Below are 11400 nucleotides of genomic sequence, written 5' to 3' on the forward strand. Positions count from 1 at the left end.
AAATCTAACGTCTCGCCGAACCGGTCTAACCGGATTCGGTGTACGGCTGGTTAAGATGGTACGGCGATCGGTGAGCCGCGTAAACTCGTTCCTCGTCATTTTTGGCAATAACAACATTAACGCATCGCTCTGGCCGACTAGCAGCCCGCCTCGAATCGCTCTCTTATCGTTCGCTGATTTTATACCCGTAGTCTTGTGTGTCGGAGGTCGATCTACGGTGTCACCGATCGATCGTCTTTGAACCATATCTCGTCACCCTTAAACTCTGCGCGTTTCTTCTCCTTTTCCTCCTTCCTATCTTCCTTTACTCTCGTTCTTTCTTTTATAAATCTTTAATTACCATTACCAGTAAATCGTTGGCAGCGAGATGCAACTACCGAAACGATTTAAACCATCCGCAGTATCGTAACTTACGATTTAACCATTCCCTTTCTCCGATCAAGTGGCCGTACCTCTTTTTGCCCCTTTACGAAAGAGAACGCTCCTGCTGACCGACAAATCCACCGCAATTTCTTCGTAACAGGTGTTCGCCAGGATAGAATCGCTCCTGAAACACAGACGATGCAAAAAGAGAAACAGCGTTCGATTTGCAAGATACAAAGACGGCCTTTCTCTCTCTCTCTCTCTCTCTTTCTTTCATATTTGAAGAGGTCCCCGTGGGTTTCTTAATCCTTGGGAATTTTTCGCTGCATGTTTCGCGACCAGGTATTCCACGCCATTCCACGATACCTCCGGGCCATTTCGATTTTCGTCCGTTTCTCGCGGTGTAACAGAATCGCGCAGACTTGGCGCAGACGGGAAAGACTCGCTTTTGTAGCCGTGCGCCGGTCGTGAAGTTGGAAAGTCAAGTGCAGTCGCGCACCTCCTCGCAGACGGCAGAGTTTCTCAAACTCGTTATGCCCGGCCTCGTGAGCGCGCGTTTGTGAATCGCTCGAACTTTTCGATCGATCGGCGCTGTATTCCGACTTCGCTTTGTTGGGCCGGCTCGTAGCCCTGTTTCTTTTCAGTCATTCGATGGTCATCGATCGAATTTCGTCGGCGGAGTTTGTTCCCCTCTTTTCGAACCGTTTTCTGTACGAATTTTAATTCAGCCTGCCCTCTCAGGAATTTCAAACGGACCTTTTCAGGGGAATAGATGGTTTCACGGAATAGAGAGGTTTCGCGAAAGAATGAGTTGGAAACGAGAAACGAGGCCTCTCTGTATGAAACTTGGTCTCCAAGTAGGCGAATCAATCGTACTTCAGTTATGATCGATATTCGATCGGTTTGATCAGTCTGGCGAGTTCGACAATCTATCGTCTCAATATTATGAGCGTACAGGAATTTATAATCGAACGTAGGATAATCCGCATGTAGCATAATTGTCGTAGATTAATTCAGAAACGACGTATCAAGTTCAGAGTATAATCATTTGTCGTATCATCGTTCGTCATCTTAATGTAATTTAGTCAAAAACCAAAAAGGGAAGACAACTCTTTCACTGAAAAAGTAGAAACTTCCATATTAACGATTCTCATTATATCGATTCAAAAGTACACCGAAGATCTCGTGTTATACTCCGAACGAATGAAATTATCCAACAAATTCAAGTGGCATTCCACATGCGTAATTAATTTTCTCAAAGAAAATCCGACCTCTCTAAACCGACTTCGTATCTTCTACTCTCGGAGCCAGTATACTCGAAGCTGTGAAACCGCATCAAACGTTATCCACCTTCGATTTCGTTTTCCCAATACACTTGCAGCGAACCCGGTGAACTTTCCACCATGGGAACGAGATGTTAACGTTTGCCCGCGTCGTTTTTCCGCGTTTCGACCGGAGAACCGCTGCGGCCCACTCGGTCTCGATGAAAGCAAATGGCTTCTGCGCCCGCATGGCCAAGAGATTTTAATGTACAATTCCGCGTAATGGAGTTTAGCGTCTTCTTTCGCGTCCACGTGTACTTACACACGGCAGACCGTATTAGCCTTAGTCGCTTGCAACGTGTGTGCGTGCGCGCGCCGCGCAAATAATCCAAATCAAGACCGCGAACCCCGCGTTCTGACAAGTGGCCGTTCTGACGTGGCCGTGCAAAACTGGTTGCACCGCGATGGAACTGTGTTTCCGAGCCGCTCGTTCCACCCGGGATTTACGACGGGCCGAATTTATTCCACCGGTGAATTGATATTCGACGCCGATTCGCGCACTAGTAATAACAATAACGGCGATAGTAATGGATTGCTTCGAAAATCGAAGAGAAAGCCAGTGATAAAAGGCAAGTGAATGCGATTAAAAACAGCCGATTATTGCGAATGCGATAGCGACGGTATAATAATAAGTCAGCTGATAGACGAGAACAGCAAATCTTGGTCGTTTTACAATTTTGTTTACAATTAGCACAGGTTGTTAGAGGATTAGTTAACGACGAAATTAATTTCGCCGCGTCGAAGGGCCCCTTATTTTCCCCTGGATTATATTTGCGTTCCTCTTTGTTCGTCGTCGTAGCGAATCTCTATGGAATAAACTTAATAAAATCGAAAAACCAAGGTACAGAGATTACAACGAGTTGGTGTGTCTGGGTACTAAAGAAAGGAAAAACAACGGTGCAAGCCGAAAGAAACACAGGCTGAGAAAACAAAGAAAGTAACGCGAGTGGTTCGACACCGTCTATTCAGATCTCTTTCATTATATTCGCAACTGATTGTTCCTTTCCTTGTATTCCTCTCGCGAGAGACAAAAGCTCTAGCCAAGAACCGGTGAGCTGTAAGCGACTCTGAAAATCATCGAGAAGGCCTTGTCTCTCCTTCTCTGTCAACGCCTCTAGGTTCTATTTCCTAAGTTTTATCGTTTGGAAAAAAAAAAAGAAGGAAAAGAAGAAAAGTAAGAGGGAATATCAGTAACAATTGAGAAAACGATGAAAATACAGAGCACAGAATACTCGATGTATATAACTATATGGCGAAGCCTGATTCACGCTCTTGAACGCTCGGTCGGGCGTTCGATTAATTACGAGTCGAATGGCGTACGATGCATCATCGGGCCTGGTAGAGGATTAGAGCGGCGAGGGAATGGAACCGACAGACTGGGGATAGAGAAAGAGTATGAAGAAGGAGATACAAAGAGCGAGAGAGTATCGAATCTGAACAGGAATTCTGATCGGTATCTTTGGAAGCTGACGGAGTTCGAGGTGAATCGGGCCCGAGACACTCGTCGGTCACAAAATATACACTCAATCACAAAAGTCTACGTACGTTCAAAGAAATTCGTGTATTCGAGTGATGGAAAGAAATTGAAACACGTCCACGTTTACGTATCGATACACAGTTACTTCGAATTTGCTCGTTATTAACGTATTACCAGAAGAAATTATTATACAAAATTCTTGAAACAAGAAATTGCACGAGAAATTGCACAACCTTTAATTCGATCAATGCCAAGAAGATTGCAAGCGATTATTGATACCCACGGGGAACGTACAAGATATGTATTAACATAATTAAGGCTACTTTTTTGGTCATTTTGCGAAATTATATCTGGTATACGTACACTTTTTCCTTTTAATAAGCGTAATAATTTCGATTATTTTTTTTTTTAATATCTGTCCAAGCTGAACGAATACAAAATTTGACGAGAAATTTTGCTAACGTCTTTGTTCTGATATTTTAGATCTAAGGGATGTATCTAGACTTTTGTGACCGACTATATTTTTATACGAGTATATATAATAAGTGGAATGGAATTCTTTTGCTCTTCCCACTCTTTAAATTATTATTAGGAACCTGGCTTCTCGGCATAACTTTGCATGTGATCCGAACAGCAACGAGAACTAGACCTAGACTCGACCGAAGGGGAGAGGAAAACACAAAGAAATCATAGAGGGCAGGGATGGAAAATGAAATTTGCGATGTCGTTCACGTGGCCCATGTTGCATAGAAGCGCTGCAAGATGCTTGAAAATGAAAAGAAACGTAAAATAAAATGTAAAGCAGAGAAAAAGAAGAGCGTAATGAAGAGAGTACATAAGAAAAAATAGATTTTATTCAAAAATTTATTGTGATCTTGCGAGGAGTTTTTTGTTTTTCGTATGTTTTTTTGCATTTTTTTTCGTCTTTTTCCTTTTTTTTTTAATATAAGGAAAGTTGTTCCATTATTTTCTTTTTTCTATTTCTCTGTTCCTCTGTGCGTCGCTCTCTCGTCACAGTGCGTTCATACAAAACAAAGTGGGCGGTTTGATCGAGCGTCGAATCTTCCATCCGTGACCGCAGAGAGATCGAACAGAGAAAATACAACACGGTAGAAAATGCAACAACACAAGAATTTCGAGCTAAAGTAGTCGTCTTGAAGAAAAAAAAAGAAAAAAAAAATTGATAAAAACACATGTCGAATAAAATGAAACATTTTGCGCACGAATTAAGGAGAAACACAAAGAGGTCAGTCTTGGCTCAGTGGTTCGCTGCTCTCGTGTAAATATTATAAAATCGTAAATAAAACGGTATAATATATATATATTTATATATATATGCATCACCGGCGCCAAGCGCACACTTCGGTGATTTGATTCTTCCTCCGTAATCCTTTTTTTTTCCTTTTTTTTTTCTTTTTCTAACGTTTTTAAAACTCTTTACATTTACGATCGTGCGAGTTCGTGTATACATATAAAAATCTATATATATATTTATATATAAATAAGACGCGAGCTACGCGTGCGTTGAAACACTAAGTACACGCGAGAAAATTGATCACTGTCCTGCGAACGATGGAAGCAAAATGGAAAAAAAACGTGCGTCGAAACGAACTTCCATAATAGGAATAATAATAATAATAATAATAATAATAATAATAATAATAATAATAGTAATAATGATAATAATAAAAAGGCTCAAACGAGGGAACAAAGAGAAACGAATTTCTTTCGTCTCGCCGTGCGTCTGTCGTTCCTTTGCGCGTTACGACACGTCGAAACGGAGTAGCACGCGTGTTCAAACGAGCTTACGAAACGTGGAGAATTACGCGTGAACAAGTAACGTTAACGCGAACCAGCTTTCAATTACACGGAAACATTCGAGACAAAAGGACATCGACGCGGAAAAACGGGTAACGCGTAACGCGTCTTCCGCTTGCGATTTCGCGACCAATTTTTTTCCCGACATTTTCTTTCATGTTTTTTTCCCATTCGGTTTTTCCTCTTCTTTCTTTCTTTTCCTTCTTTTTTTTTTTTGTTTTCTTTCGCTAGAATGTGAGCGACTATTTTTCAAGCAAAACTCGCATAGTTTTCAACGCACCGCGGCACGATCCTAAGTGTACATATGCACATCCGTAATGTATTGCACCTGCATCAGCGTCCGCATCGAAAATTTTAAAGCTAAATTTTGAAAGCGAGATCTCGTGTGTCGAAGTGGGTGTGTGGTGGTCGTGGTGGCATTGGTGATAGTCTTTGTGCACCAAAAAAAAAAAAAAAAAATTTAATCGCTGGTACGCCGGTTATAAATTAATAATACGTATAAAACCGAGATTTCGTGTGAAGGTGTGTCTCGTTCTCTCTCTAGATATATAAAAAAAGAAAAGAAAAGTGAAAAACAAAACGAACGCGAACAGAAGTATACGAGTTATCTGCGTAAAAACTAGAGAGGAATTAAAAGAGGAAAGAGAGGTGTTCCAGGTCGCGTCATCCTGTCGCGAGGCTTGGCCCCGTCTGCGGGGCCGTGAGCCCTGAGTCTTATAAAGGGAGAGAAGAAACAATAATTTACATTAATCGTTATATAGGTAATAATATATAAAGCTTATAACCTAATCTATGTTGAGCATTCAGTGGACGACACGGGATGACGCGGCCCAACGCGGCCTCTCTTCGGCTCTACGTCTTGAAAGCACACAACCGAGATTAGATTTCAAAGAGACGAGAACAAAAAAAAAAGAAAAAAATACGTAGTAAGAAAAAATTACAAAATTACAATAGTAATAGTAATAAAAAAAAAGGAGATAAAACAAAATTGGAGAAACACAGATCGCCTTGTTCTTCCCATTTAGTGTATACAGACGTGAAACGTTTGCGTTCTCTGTCGCGAAGAAAACGTTGCGACCCGTATCCGCGATTCGATTCTTCTTTCTCTCCATGTTTGTTCATCCTCGCTCTCTTTCGCATTCTTTTCGAGTCCGTATATATTTACTCTTCTCTCACACTCTCTCCTCTCTCGATGAAACGTGCAACAAGTGATAAATATAAAAGACAAAAAATAAAATGACAAATAATAAATGCATCGTAGCGGTAGGCAGCAGTAACAGTTATTTAACAAAGTTGGTCGGTGCAAAAGAGCGGCCGGACGACGTCGGCTATCGCGAAATAGTTATTCGATCGACGTCGGGACGACGCGCGTCGTTTTCTTTCTCTTCTATCCGTTCCCTATCCGCGATATTTGCCAGCGATAAAGGCAAGCAAGAACGTTTCACGATTCCTCTGGTTCGATTCGGTAAAAAGCCGGCCGACTGTCGGCCATTCTACGCGTAGTATACTTACACACGCGAGAAAAGACCAGATAATCCACGAACCCGATTACTCGTCGTGCATACTGTACACATTAGAATAGAAAAGTCGCTTATAAATAAACATTATCGTAACATCGTATACGTCGACGCTTATCGTGCACAACGATACCATCTCGTGGATCATCCGATCGTGTGCATATACACGCTTTCATGATTGTTCTCCGCGCTCCCGTCTTTCATTCTCTTCTTTTTTGTATTTTGTCTCTTTATCTCGCTATAGTGAATCGATATCACAGTACTTCCCCTCCGCCCTCTTTCTTTTCCTCTTGCTTTTACGTTTTTTCGTTCTTCTTCTACTCGTCTTCTTCTCTTTTTTTTTCTTTTTCTGTGCTTTTTTTGTTTTTCGTCGTTTCTTTACTTCATCCGCGCTCTGACGACGCTCGTCGGAGTGTTTCGTCGATCGAAATGGCACCACACAAGGTTCTGACGTCGTCCAACCACCCGAACCAGTTTCGCAGCAGTTCGCAACGAGTTCTGCGACCGGCACGTATACACGGAACTTAAAAGTAAAAATATAACGCGTCCCTGTCGTCTCGGGCCAGATCAGCTGGCTATCGCGCTTCGTTTTCTTTTTTTGCAAAAAAGTACATTCGCGAAAAGGTATAAAATATTTTATATATATAATATATATATAAAAGGATTAAACAGAGTTAAAAATCAATCGGATTTCTTTCGTCCCTGCGACACGCTATAAATACATATATGTATATATCACACGGCCGATTTTGTGACTGCGAGATTAGAGAATAATAAGCATAAGCACTAGTAGTCGGAATTATTTCGATAAAGAATAATCCGTATAAAAAAGAAAGAAGTATTACAAAAAGAGGACGTAAGGAAACGTCTTAACAATGTCGGACATTGAGGATCAAAGAACGTTCCGTACAGTCGACGGGCGTCGCGAAAAAAAAGAAAAAAAACGGAGAAAAGTACGGCAAAAAGTGTGGAAGGGTGACAGCAAAAAAGAAAAGGAAAATCTCTATTTAGAAAAAGAAAGGAAAGAACGATACCAACCACTGCACCGTATGCAAAAATCTCTCGCGATAGAAACTTAATAATAATTAATTAACAGCGATAATAATAAGATACGAGATGATATATCGTTATGTTGAATACGACGAGTTAGAACAGATGGTAAACAAAAACAAAAAAAGAAAATATTCGTTCGTATCTACACTTTTCTTTTTACAATAATTAGTCGTCTTTCTCTTTTTCCTTTTCTCGTCTCTTCCTATTCTCTACCTCCAACTCTGTTTCGACAAACATACTAAAACGAGTATCTTTTTCTATTCGAAAACAATCTTTCCTGACCTGACGATATATTCTTTCGCCCTGCGAAAAACAAAAAGAAAAAATAATTAAACGGTCAGCCACGCCCGAAAGGATCTTAATCCCATTTGCACGAATAATTCTTTTGCTTTTTTATTATCGCGTTCTCGACGAAATAGAGAAAAAACACGCGTAAGATGCGTTAAAAATATGGTTGAAAAAAGATTCCCGTTTGAAGAATTTGATCGAGTTTTTACGTGAAACCTAATAATCCAATCGCGTCGCGTGCAGAACCGTGATTCGTGTTTCGTGTAAGAAACGACATAATAAGCAAAAAAAAAAAAAAAGAAATCAAATTTCGGAGTTATACGAAACGAAAACCTAAAGAGAAATTGGAACGGCGTCAATTAAGATGTTCGACACGATTGTTTAATGACCGTATTCAATGAGCGATTTTCTTTCGATATAGTGTGGTCACATTTTATTCGCCGATCGACAAACACCTAATAAACCAATTATTATTTCACTGGCGAATAATATTTCGCTCGTCCACGTGAAATCGCCCTGTCGTTCTGTCGCGAAACGGAAAGATTGAATTATTGTTTTCACGCGCGGCACGTATTTTTCGACGAGCGAAAATTTAACCGAAAAAAAAAGAAAATATAAATGACCGATGAATAAAAAAAAAAAGAAAAAAGAGAAGAGAGAAACAAGATTTGCAGTTGACGCTCGAAAGTTTTCACGATTATTAGTTGTTTCCGTTTAAATCTTAAATGATGTCGATCAGTTGCAGTCGCAAGATATTTCGGAACTTTGAAACGATCTGTAGAAAGTTTAATAAGATTTTCAGGAAGGCATAAGGATGTCGGCAAACGACGCGATTTTCTATCGAATTTAAGCACCCCGAGAACTCGGCGATTTGAATCGCGAAATGAGGAACGTCGTGAGATCAGTCCCGCTAAAATCGCACAAGGGACGAGGGACGAGCGAATCTAAAAAAGATCGGGATGTCGACACGATCGACTGTCCCGTGAAATTTTAGTATGTCGTAACAATCATAATACTCTTGAATCACGGAGAATTCCTCATGTTTTCTGAAGAACCTACTCCTTCGTTTTGATCTTTTTCCTTATGTTCTTGTTCGTTTTCTTTTTTAACGCGCAAGCAACAACTAAGGAAAGAAGTTAATAGAGAGCAACGAGGATAATAATAATATCATTAGAAAAAAAAAATAATAAAGAAAAAGTACGATTAAAAGTGATTATCAGCGAACGATCACAGCGTCGTCGATTTCTAACTCCCGATTTCTAGCGCTCCCGCACGTCTTTTTTCTTTTTGTTTTTTCCTTTTCTCGCTAACCTATTTTTGTAAACGCGATATAAGTAGATCTTTAATAATTTAATGAGTCGATTAACGTGACGCCTGACGACACGATCACTTCATTCATTCGCTTCTTTCTTTTCTTTTCTTTTCCTTTAAACTCTCGTCTTTCACCCTTTTCCTTTTTTCTCTCCTCTTTTCTTTTCCCTTCCTCCTCTTTCCTTTCGGTTCCACTCATCTTTCTTTATTCTTGCTTCTTCCACCTTTAGTACTGTATCAGAGTATCGATAATTGCAGTTCTCAATATAATTATTAATATACCATCCTAAAATACGGTCAAATCACTGCCGCGAGCAGCAATTCCGAGGCACTACAAACAGGCCACAGAGAATATGGCCGCACAATTATTCATCTTCAAATCATCTCTGTGTCTAAATGATAAAAGACTAACTGTAGAACGCCTAATATACGTATAATCGTAATCATATACTTATGCATCTCGTCATCTATAGGTATAGATCATTATAATATATATATATAATATATATATAATATATATATATATAATGTACAATAATTAGAGAGATCACACGTCTTAATATAGAAATTTAAAAGACTATTCTCTAGTACGTTGAAATTTCCTCAATATTTTGTGTGTGTTCCTTTTGTGTTCGTGTATGTATTTCTCTCCCCATTTCGTATCGTTTTCCTCTTAAGTATTGCCACGAAACATTCTTCCTGTTTTACTTCTTGTTCTTGTTATTATCCGTTCGTTACCTTCTGTTCACCGGCTGATGTGATGATAATTGCGTTATTATTATAATTATAATTATTATTATTACTAGTAATTATTATTAGTGTTATTATTAATATTATTATTATTAAGTTCCGGATGAGCGGACTTCACGAGGGTCCTACGAAAGTCTTTTTTATTCCTCTTCTTTTTCCCCCCACGGATTTACTCCTCTTTCTCTCTCTCTCTCTCTCTCTCTCTCTCTCTCTCTCTCTCACACTCTCTCTCGTGCTCTACTCTATCGACTACCCTACTTACACTACTTCTACGGTGTCTCAGCCTTCTTCCACGTTCCCTCCTCTTTCGCGTTTTTTTTTCTTCTTTTGCTTTGTGTCGCTTACCTAGTGTTACGTTCAGCACCAATCTGATTTTAAAACCGATTCAAAATATCATCATTATAGTTAATAGAATAATATAACCTGTCGTATAAATATACATTCAAATATTACTATAGTATACAAGAGTCGTACCCTCCCCTCGCGCAACTATCGTCATCGTCAACTTGTCGTACCCCGAAAAGCTATGGCTCAGCACTCTGGGGGGATACGCCGTCCTCGTAAATCCTACCTAATCTCTCTTCTTCCCATTTCACATTTTCACTCACCCTTCTCTTTCATCCATACGTCTATCCTCTCCTTTCCCTTTTTTTTCCTTTTTTGGCCCTCTCACCTTCATGCTCTTTCCCTTTCTCCGCATCTTCTCCTTCCTCCTTCGTTTCGCCTTTTTTTTCTCTCTCCTATTTCTCTCATCCTTTAGCGATTCTACCCACTCGTACACTCTCCGTCTCTCTTCGTTCTACCCTCGATTTTGCTCACGCATTCGCAACACTTTCTCTCTCCTTTCTTCTCATTCACACACGGATCCACGCAGCGTCCGCGCAGCCAAGCATGCACTCTCTTGCTCGCTCTTTTTCGCGTCATTTCAACATTTCTTTTTTTTTTGCTCTTCCTCCACTCGTTTTTGTTTGTTCGTCGGAGCGAACGGCTTTACATATTTACAGGCATTCTTCTCGTGGTCGTGTATTCACCTCCCTCTCGAGGCAACGTATCTTCCTCCCATCACCTATATCTCTTTCTTTTCCTTCTTCTCCCTTTCCCTTTTCTCTTTCATTTTGTTCTTTTTGTTTCATTTAAACATAGGCAAGTTAGATATCGTATCACAATCGTTATCAATTTTTTTTTGTTTTGTTTGCTTCTAATCTGGTCGTCGAATCGAACATCCTCAAACCCGTGTGTGTTAGCCGAAACACGTCTCGATTACGAGTTTCGCTTTACGTATACTTGTTGCTTGTGTGTCTGTCTGCCTCTGTGTTTGTGTATGCGTGTGTTTGTACGTGTGTGTGTGTGTGTGTAAGCGGTGTGACGAACGACACCTCGGACGGCCTGCCTGCCTGCGCGCGGAACCACCGAACTCTCTCGAGCTATTCGCTTATCGACGAAAAAAACGCGAGAAGGTACGTCGTTAATTCATTAATATATAAAAAATACGTATGGGGGG

Source organism: Bombus impatiens, unplaced genomic scaffold (assembly GCF_000188095.3).
Source record: "Bombus impatiens unplaced genomic scaffold, BIMP_2.2 scf_0317, whole genome shotgun sequence".
Classification (NCBI taxonomy): domain Eukaryota; kingdom Metazoa; phylum Arthropoda; class Insecta; order Hymenoptera; family Apidae; genus Bombus; species Bombus impatiens.